Here is a 9,606-nt window from a genome sequence, read left to right on the forward strand (position 1 = left end):
ATTCTCTCTCATACCTTTATACAATTTTATAACTAAAGTTGTCACTTCAGCCCTTGAAACGTGTAAATGTAAGGTTAAGATGCCTATTATGATATTTTAAATTTGTCAGCCTCTTTACAAAACATTAAAGAACATTTTAAGTGGTGCGTATATCAAATTGTTTGTGTTCAGCATTTTACTCCGTTTACTCTGTTATTTTGTTCTCAGCTCACAGAGCGCGCTCTGAACATGTTCAGAACTAAAAAGAAACTCGAATTTGAAGTTCTGAACGATCAGAGCTCAAAAAGAAATACAATTATTTTTTTGACGGTTCGAGCTGTGCTCTGAATTAAAAAAGAAAAACGCCGTATATGTCAAAACACTATTCACATGAGCACGACCAACGACCAACGAATGAAAGAATATTCGTCGATTTTGACATTCCTTTCACATGAAAGGATATAGAAAAGGGAAACAGATCGCAGATTTCGAGGGCTGGTGTTAAGATGAATATCACTCAGGAGTGCCGGGGAATCTATATTGCCCATTAACAATTGGTAAGCAAATAATATATCAGCGTTTTTGCGTCTAATATATAAGGGCTGCAAACCTATCAGTTTTAATCGATCGGCATAAGGAGGCAAGTTGGATGTATCATCCCAGGGGAGGCCACGTAAGGCAAATCGAAAGAAACGTCTTTGAACATTTTCAATTCTGAGTGAATGGTTTTCATAAAAGGGAGACCATACCTGGCATGCATATTCCAGATGAGGACGGACTAGGGAAATGTAAAGCGCTTTAGTTACATAGGGGTTGGAAAATTCTTTTGACCATCTCTTAATAAAACAGAGAGATCTATTAGCTTTATTAATAATTTGGTCAAAATGGGAATGGAAATTCAGGTGTTTGTCACACATGATACCAAGATCTCTAATAGAATCGACTACGTTGACGGCGTCAATAAGGAAGTAGTATACTCTATGAGATGGGATTTGTTTGCGCGAAAAGGTCATTTGTTTACATTTACTCTAGGAAATTATGCATGCACCAAACAAAAAAGATATTAAGATCATTTTGTAAAAGTACAGAATCCGATGGAGTAGAGATAATCTTAAAAATTTTCTTATCATCCGCAAACATTAGGATATCTGAGTTTTTTTTAATTAAAGACAGACATCGTTAACAGATAAGACGAAGAGAAGGGGGCCAAGGTGACAAACTTGTGGGACTCCAGAAGTATAGAAGCATGTATAGGACTGGAGACTGAGTTACGGAAAAGGACTCTATAAGTTCTATTCGCAAGATAGGAGCTTATCTAGTTTATAAATATAGATGGAAAGCCTAGAGCTCTTAGTTTGAGATAAATTATCTTATGGGATATTTTATTAAAAGCTTTGCTGTAATCAGGCTGACAAAACTTTGGATATAAATTCAATTAAGTTAGTCGTAGTGGATCTACCTTTAAGAAAACCATGTTGAGCGGGGGAGAATAAAGGCTTGCAATGGAAATAAACGGAATCATAAACTAAGCTTTCAAAAAGTTTTGGAATGCATGGAAGTTTAACAATAGGTCTATAATTGTTAATTTCAGTTTTATTGCCTTGTTTATGAATGGGAAATATAAATGAATCTTTCCATGTATGAGGAAACACACCTTGGGAAAGAGAGAGTTCAAAAAGTGCAGTTAGAGACTTTGACAGAGAATGCATACATTTTTTTAGAACAACTGATGGGAAGCCATCAGGACCAGGGCTAAAGTTTTCTTTGAGGCTTACGATTTTGGTAAGTACCATTCCTTCAGTTATTGTAAACGATGAAAGGGAGGTTTAAGTGCAACCATCTAAATAACTAAAGTAGTGTGGATGAGGATCATGCAGATGTTCAGTATATGACTTTCTAAAGTAATTAGCAAATAGATTTGATATGGTTGTTGGATCAGAGGAGATTATGTTGGAGAAACACATTGAAGGTGGAAACCCATCAGATTTTCGTTTGACATTTATAAACTTGAAAAACTTCCTTGCATCAGAAAGAATGTTATTTTCCATTTGGTTAAGGTATTGGTTATAAAGGGATTCCCTTAATTCAGAGAAAGAATTATAGGCGAGAAGATAGTTGCTGTGATCAGTATCAGATTTGGACTGTAAAAAGATCTTCCAAAGCTTGTTACGGTTATTTCTTAGGGTACGGAGCTCTCTGTTGTACCAAGGGGGAGCAGAGGTGAAATCTTTTCTACGAGAGAACGGTACTGATTCTTCAATACAGTACGAAAGAATCAAATAAAACCAATTTGTAAAGGACTCAGCTGTTAAGTGGAGGGATCTTAATTCAAAGTCGGCTGAGCTAAGAAGATTGTTTAGTTTGGAGAAATCAGCCCTACGAAAATCATAACAGTAATTTTGCATTTCAAAAAAGTTGTTTTCAAATTCAATGGGGAAGGAGAGATTAAGGGGAGGATGATATCGATCCAAGGTTAAGAGAAGGTGAGGGCTCGGGGAGACAACACAGTTATTGCAATCAGATGAGAATATGAGATCGAGGTGTCTCCCCATAAAGTTTGCTACTCCATTTAGCTGAAAAAGACCACAATCAGACAGACGATCAATGAACAGCGATTCAGATTTAGAAGAGATGTTAGTTGGAAAGAAGGATATCTGATCATCTGAGGTGGACCAATTGAGATGGGGAAGATTAAAGTCTCCAAGACTTACTTACTTACTTAAGAACCTAGGCCTCAACCAACAAGCGTCTCCAGCCAGCTCGGTCCCTAGCTAGCTGTCTCCAGCTTCGCACGTCAAGTTGGTTGAGGTCCTCTCCCACCTGAGTGCGCCACCTGAGTCGCGGTCTTCCTCTACTGCGCCGTCCCTCGGGATTGGATTCGAAGACCTTCCGGGCTGGAGCGTTGATGTCCATCCGCTCTACATGACCTAGCCATCTAAGTCGTTGGGCTTTAATTCTGCTAACCAGGTCAGTTTCGCTGTACAGCCCGTACAGTTCGTTGTTATATCTTCTCCTCCATTCTCCATCTATGCGTACGGGACCAAAAATCACCCGAAGAATTTTTCTCTCGAAGCATCCTAAGACGCTCTCATCTTTCTTTGACAGGGTCCAGGCCTCAGCGTCATAAATGAGAACCGGGATGATGAGTGTCTTAACGATGGTGATTTTACATGCTCGAGAGAGGACTTTACTTCTCAATTGCCTTCTAAGTCCAAAAAAGCAGAGTTATTCTTCGTTTGATTTCAGCGCTGGTGTCGTTGTCTGCATTAATAGCGGTGCCTAGGTAGACAAAGTCCTTAACTACCTCAAAGTTTTAGCTGTCCATGGTGCCGTTTTGTCCGAGACGTCGTTGTTCAGTGTCCTTTTTTGATGACAGCATATACTTGGTCTTGCCCTCATTGACCACTAAACCCATCTTCTTCGCTTCCGTCGCTATGCTCAAAAACGCTCCACTGACATCACGCTTTGATCTTCCAATTATATCAATATCATCTGCGTATCCGAGTAATTGGATCGACCTTTGAAAGATTGTGCCTCTAGTGTGCATGACAGTGCATCGCCTTGTCTAAAACCTTTTTTGACATCAAATGCATCGGTAAGATCTTTTCCAACCTTGATAGAGTAGCGTGCATTCTCCATCGTCATTCTGCACAAACGGATAAGTTTGACAGGGATGCCAAATTTAGACATTGCTCGGTAGAGGTCTTCCCTATAGATGCTGTCATACGCGGCTTTAAAATCGATAAAGAGATGGTGGGTACCGATTTGAAGCTCCTGGTTTTTTTCCAAGATCTGCCGTAGTGTGAATATTTAGTCGATGGTGGACTTTCCTGGTCTGAAGCCACACTGATAAGGACCAATCAGGTTGTTGACGAATGGCTTCAGACGTTCACATAATACGGCAGAGAGGATCTTATACGCAATGTTAAGGAGACTGATGACTCTGTAGTTGGCGCAGTTTAGAGGGTCTCCTTTCTTATGTATCGGGCACACTATGCTGAGATTCCACTCATCGGGCATGCTTTCTTCCGATCATATTTTGCAGATGAGTTGGTGCATGCTCCGATGCCGTCAGCGATGCCGTCAGCTCCAGCAGCTTTGTTTGACTTAAGTTTAGATATAGCTATCTTCACTTCGTCAAGGTCGGGTAGGCGGAATTGTTGATCTGCGTCGCCCAGGTTGAGTGGTTCTATCTCCCTTACAGCGGAATTCGGTTCGTCATCGCCGTTATATAATTTGGAGAAGTGATCTTTCCATATTCTCAGCATCGACTGCGGTTCTACTACGATGTTCCCCTGATCGTCTTTACAGGCTTCGGTTCGTGGCCGGTACCCTTGGGAGGTTTTTTTTACTTTTTGGTAAAATTTACGAACCTCATTCCTGTTGTGACATCCCTCTATCTCCTCGATAACGCGCTTCTCATGCTCTCTTTTTTTCCATCTAAGAAGCAGGTGTTCCTCTCTCCTCTTCTGCTCGTAGACCTCGCGAGCAGCTCTAGTCCTTTTGTGCAGCGCCGTTTTGTATGTCTCTTGTTTCGCTGCGTGTGCTTGCCGGCATTCGTCGTCAAACCAGGGGTTTCGCTGTGGTGGCCGTGTTAAAACTAGCACTTCAGAGGCGGCATCTTTGATGGCTGCAAGGCAATGTTGCCACTGGTTTTCAATGCTTGATGCAGGAAGCATAGGTCTCCTTAAGAGGTTATTAGAGACTCGATCGGAAAAGGACATGGCAGTCTCTTGCGATTGTAGCCGTCTAACGTCGAATCTTCTCACAGTACTTCCTTGTTTTAGCTTGGATCGGGATATCCGTAGCCGTACCTTGGCTACAACGAGGTAGTGGTCCGAGTCAATGTTGGCCTCTCGGAATATTCGGATATCCTGGATACTGAAGAAGTGTCGTGCGTCGATCGCAATGTGGTCAATCTGGTTGACGGTTGATTGATCAGGAGATTTCCATGTCCCCTTGTGGATATTGAGATGCGTGAACTGCGTACTAGCCTGAATCCGTTGTCGGAGGTAGTGTCGTGCAGGCTATATCTCCCGATTATGCCACCAAAGATGTCTTCTCTTCCTAGCTTGGCATTAAAATCTCCTAAGACAATTTTAATGTCATAGCCAGGGCACTGCTCATATGTCTTGTCCAAGAGCTCAAAGAATATGTCTTTGGTGTCTTCATCTTTCTTCTATGTTGGGGCATGCGCGCATATTTGGCTTATGTTGGCGAGTTTAGCCTTGATGCGGATTGTCGTGATGCGCTCGCTCACACTGTTGAAATTCAAGACTTTTTGCCTGAGCCTAGTTCCAACAACAAATCCACACTCAAATAGACGAAGTCTTTGTCTCCAAGAACGATGATTAAATCATTAGGTTGCACTAGTTCAAGCAGATAATCAATGGCATTAACAGCGGCTTGGTATGCTTTAATTTGTTGGGCTGGTCGAATATAACAACAAAGGACAAAAAGACAAAACTTAGGAAGTGTAACCTTAGCTGATACACCTTCAAATTCGATTGAAGCGGGAATATGGAGTAATGAACTTTCAAAATTACTAGTGATAGCTAAAAGCACACCACGACCGTGTGTATTACATCCATTCGATAGATGGAATAGTCGTTAGTGAAGAGTTCAGTACTAAGGATATCAGGTGTGAGGTTGGTTTTGGTAAGGACAAAGATATCATAAGGAAGGTTTTGCGAGTTATTAAAGACGGCAGAAGTTTTAGACCTTAACCCTCTTACATTTTGATAGTTAAGGCTAAGACATTTAGGTTTAGTGGTCTTTAGGTTAGGGGCGATAGTATTTCTTCATATCTGCACGGGATTTTTGGATATGAGATAGTCGTTTTGAAGAGATAAACGACGCAAAAGAATTTAGGTCTTCTATCACTTTTTGAGGAGAAATTTCAAGGCCATCATGAAATTTTAAGAATATTTCCATAAGTGCGTCACGTTTGGTAGGGAGGCCTTCTTGGGAGATTAAAACCTTAATGTTTGTATTTGTTTTACCTTCAAAGCATGAAAGCTAGGTAAAGACGAACATTATTATGTAGATTTTGTGGTCTCTAAGACGGGACATAACATACCGATCATTAGTATTGGCCTCAGATGAATGTTTAGTTAACTTAACATTTGGAGGGATCATTGGGTCAAGGAATCCTTGAGGTTCTTGGGAAACTGATGAAGAAGTAGGGTTAATGGTGTGAGAATGGATATATGATATTGAAAAGTAAAAGTATGCATCAAAAATCAGTTAGAAACTATATTGCTATCGTTTTGTTTAGAATTCGTGTGGAAATATGTATGTCTTCAAACGTATATAAATTCACATTTTGTAATTCATTCGTCGTTCGTTGGTCACGATCATGTGAATACTGCTTAAGTGTGTGACCCCCTGATTAAAAGTCTGGATTCGCCCCTGACCTGAACACCGCCCAGCAAGGTATATCCCAAATTTCGTACAGTTCATGGGCAATGATGTTCAAATGGTAGACATGTGCATTCAAGAGGACACAAGCGTCCATAGGTTTTTTCTCAAAACCCACCTCTGTCTATCAACTCCTACTCTCACCTCCCCGTGGTGAACATCGGGTGCCTAGTACCTCAACTGGAGATTGGGTTCCAACTCCAGTGGAAAGTTGTTGTGGTCAGCAAACGAGACAGGGGGGGAGAGGTGTTTCCACTAAGGCACCTCTCCTTATCCAGGCGGCAGCGGACGAATTCTCGAGATAGAATCAACGGTGGCGTCTACAGTTCCAGTAAGGTTGAACTACTTAGTGAACACCTTATAGGGCTTCTTCGACATATTCGGAGCCCAGGCCTGTAAGGAGCGGTTTTATCCGGCTCCCCTTCCTTGGAGTTATACTAAGGATCTGGCCCTCCAGGTTGGGGGTTGTGCCGTCGGGGTGACTTCCTGGCCACGTAAAAACATCATAGTTTCGAGGCAACAACAAGCCTCGGATACGGACGGATTCACTGCTGACAACCCACACAAACGAAATAAGGACAACGAACTTCCGATATGTACGTGGAATGTTAGGTCCCTTAACAGACCACGTGCAGCCGAACAATTAGCGGAAGCCCTAAACTGCTGCAAGGCAGATATAACAGCCATCAAAGAAATGCGATGGGATGGACCGGGCAAATGCAAACTAAAAGACTGCGATATTTACTACGGCGACTACTACCGAGAACAAAGACAGCGTCTATTTGGTTGTGGATTTGTTGTTGGAACTAGGCTCAGGCAAAAAGTCTTGAGTTTCAACAGTGTGAGCGAGCGCATCACGACAATCCGCATCAAGGCTAAACTCGCGAACATAAGCCTAATATGCGCGCATGCCCCAACAGAGGAGAAAGATGAAGACACCAAATACATATTCTTCGAGCTCTTGGACAAGACATATGAGCAGTGCCCTGGCTATGACATTAAAATTGTCTTAGAAGATTTTAATGCCAAGCTAGGAAGAGAAGACATCTTTGGTGGCATAATCGGGAGATACAGACGACACTTCTCCAGTATCCAGGATATCCGAACATTCCGAGAGGCCAACATTGACTCGGACCACTACCTCGTTGTAGCCAAGGTACGGCTACGGATATCCCGATCCAAGCTAAAACAAGGAAGTACTGTGAGAAAATTCGACGTTAGACGGCTACAATCGCAAGAGACTGCCATGTCCTTTTCCGATCGAGTCTCTAATAACCTCTTAAAGAGACCTATGATTCCTGCATCAAGCATTGAAAACCAGTGGCAACATTGCCTTGCAGCCATCAGAGATGCCGCCTCTGAAGTGCTAGGTTTCACACGGCCACCACAGCGAAACCCCTGGTTTGACGACGAATGCCGGAAAGCGCACGCAGCAAAACAAGAGGCATACAAAACGGCGCTGCACAAAAGGACTAGAGCTGCTCACGAGCTCTACGAGCAGAAGAGGAGAGAGGAACACCGGCTTCTTAGATGGAAAAAAGAGAGCATGAGAAGCGCGTGATCGAGGAGATAGAGGGATGTCACAACAGGAATGAGGTTCGTAAATTTTACCAAAAGGTAAAAAAACCTCCCAAGGGAGGGAGAATATGGAAAGATCACTTCTCCAAATTATATAACGGCGATGACGAACCGAATTCCGCTGTAAGGGAGATAGAACCACTCAACCTCGGCGAAGCAGATCAACAATTCCGCCTACTCGACCTTGACGAAGTGAAGATAGCTATATCTAAACTTAAGTCAAACAAAGCTGCTGGAGCTGACGGCATCGCTGCTGAACTATTCAAAGCAGCAGGCGATGACTTGGTACGGAGCATGCACCAACTCATCTGCAAAATATGGTCGGAAGAAAGCATGCTCGATGAGTGGAATCTCAGCATAGTGTGCCCGATACATAAGAGAGGAGACCCTCTAAACTGCGCCAACTACAGAGGTATCAGTCTCCTTAACATTGCGTATAAGATCCTCTCTGCCGTGTTATGTAAACGTCTGAAGCCATTCGTCAACAACCTGATTGGTCCTTATCAGTGTGGCTTCAGACGAGGAAAGTCCACTATCGACCAAATATTCACACTACGGCAGATCTTGGAAAAAACCCAGGAGCTTTAAATCGATACCCACCATCTCTTTATCGATTTTAAAGCCGCGTATGACAGCATCTATATGGAAGAGCTCTACCGAGCAATGTCTAGTTTTGGCATCCCTGTCAAACTTATCCGTTTGTGCAGAATGACGATGGAGAATGCACGCTGCTCTATCAAGGTCGGAAAAGATCTTACCGATGCATTTGATGTCAAAAAAGGTTTTAGACAAGGCGATGCACTGTCATGCCACTTCTTCAACATCGTTCTGGAAAAAATTGTGCAAAACTCAACCGTCAACACTAAAGGCATAATCTTCGAAAGGTTCATCCAATTACTCGGATACGCAGATGATATTGACATAATTGGAAGATCAAAGCGTGATGTCAGTGGAGCGTTTTTGAGCATTGCGACGGAAGCGAAGAAGATGGGTTTAGTGGTCAATGAGGGCAAGACCAAGTATATGCTGTCATCAAAAAAGGACACTGAACGACGACGTCTTGGACAAAACGTCACCATGGACAGCTATAACTTTGAGGTAGTTAAGGACTTTGTCTACCTAGGCACCGTTATTAATGCAGACAACGACACCAGCGCTGAAATCAAACGAAGAATAACTCTTGCAAATCGCTGTTTCTTTGGACTTAGAAGGCAATTAAAAAGTAAAGTCCTCTCTCGAGCATTTAAAATCACCATCTATAAGACACTCATCATCCCGGTTCTCATTTATGGCGCTGAGGCCTGGACCCTGTCAAAGAAAGATGGGAGGGTCTTAGGATGCTTCGAGAGAAAAATTCTTCGGGCGATTTTTGGTCCCATACGCATAGATGGAGAATGGAGGAGAAGATATAACAACGAACTGTACGGGCTGTACAGCGACACTGACCTAGTTAGCAGAATTAAAGTCCAACGGCTTAGATGGCTAGGTCATGTAGAGCGGATGGACATCAACGATCCAGCCCGGAAGGTCTTCGAATCCAATCCCGAGGGACGGCGCAGTAGAGGAAGACCGCGACTCAGGTGGCGCACGCAGGTGGGAGAGGACCTCAACCAACTTGGCGTGCGAAAC

The sequence above is a fragment of the Eupeodes corollae genome, chromosome 3, assembly GCF_945859685.1.
Source record: "Eupeodes corollae chromosome 3, idEupCoro1.1, whole genome shotgun sequence".
Lineage (NCBI taxonomy): Eukaryota > Metazoa > Arthropoda > Insecta > Diptera > Syrphidae > Eupeodes > Eupeodes corollae.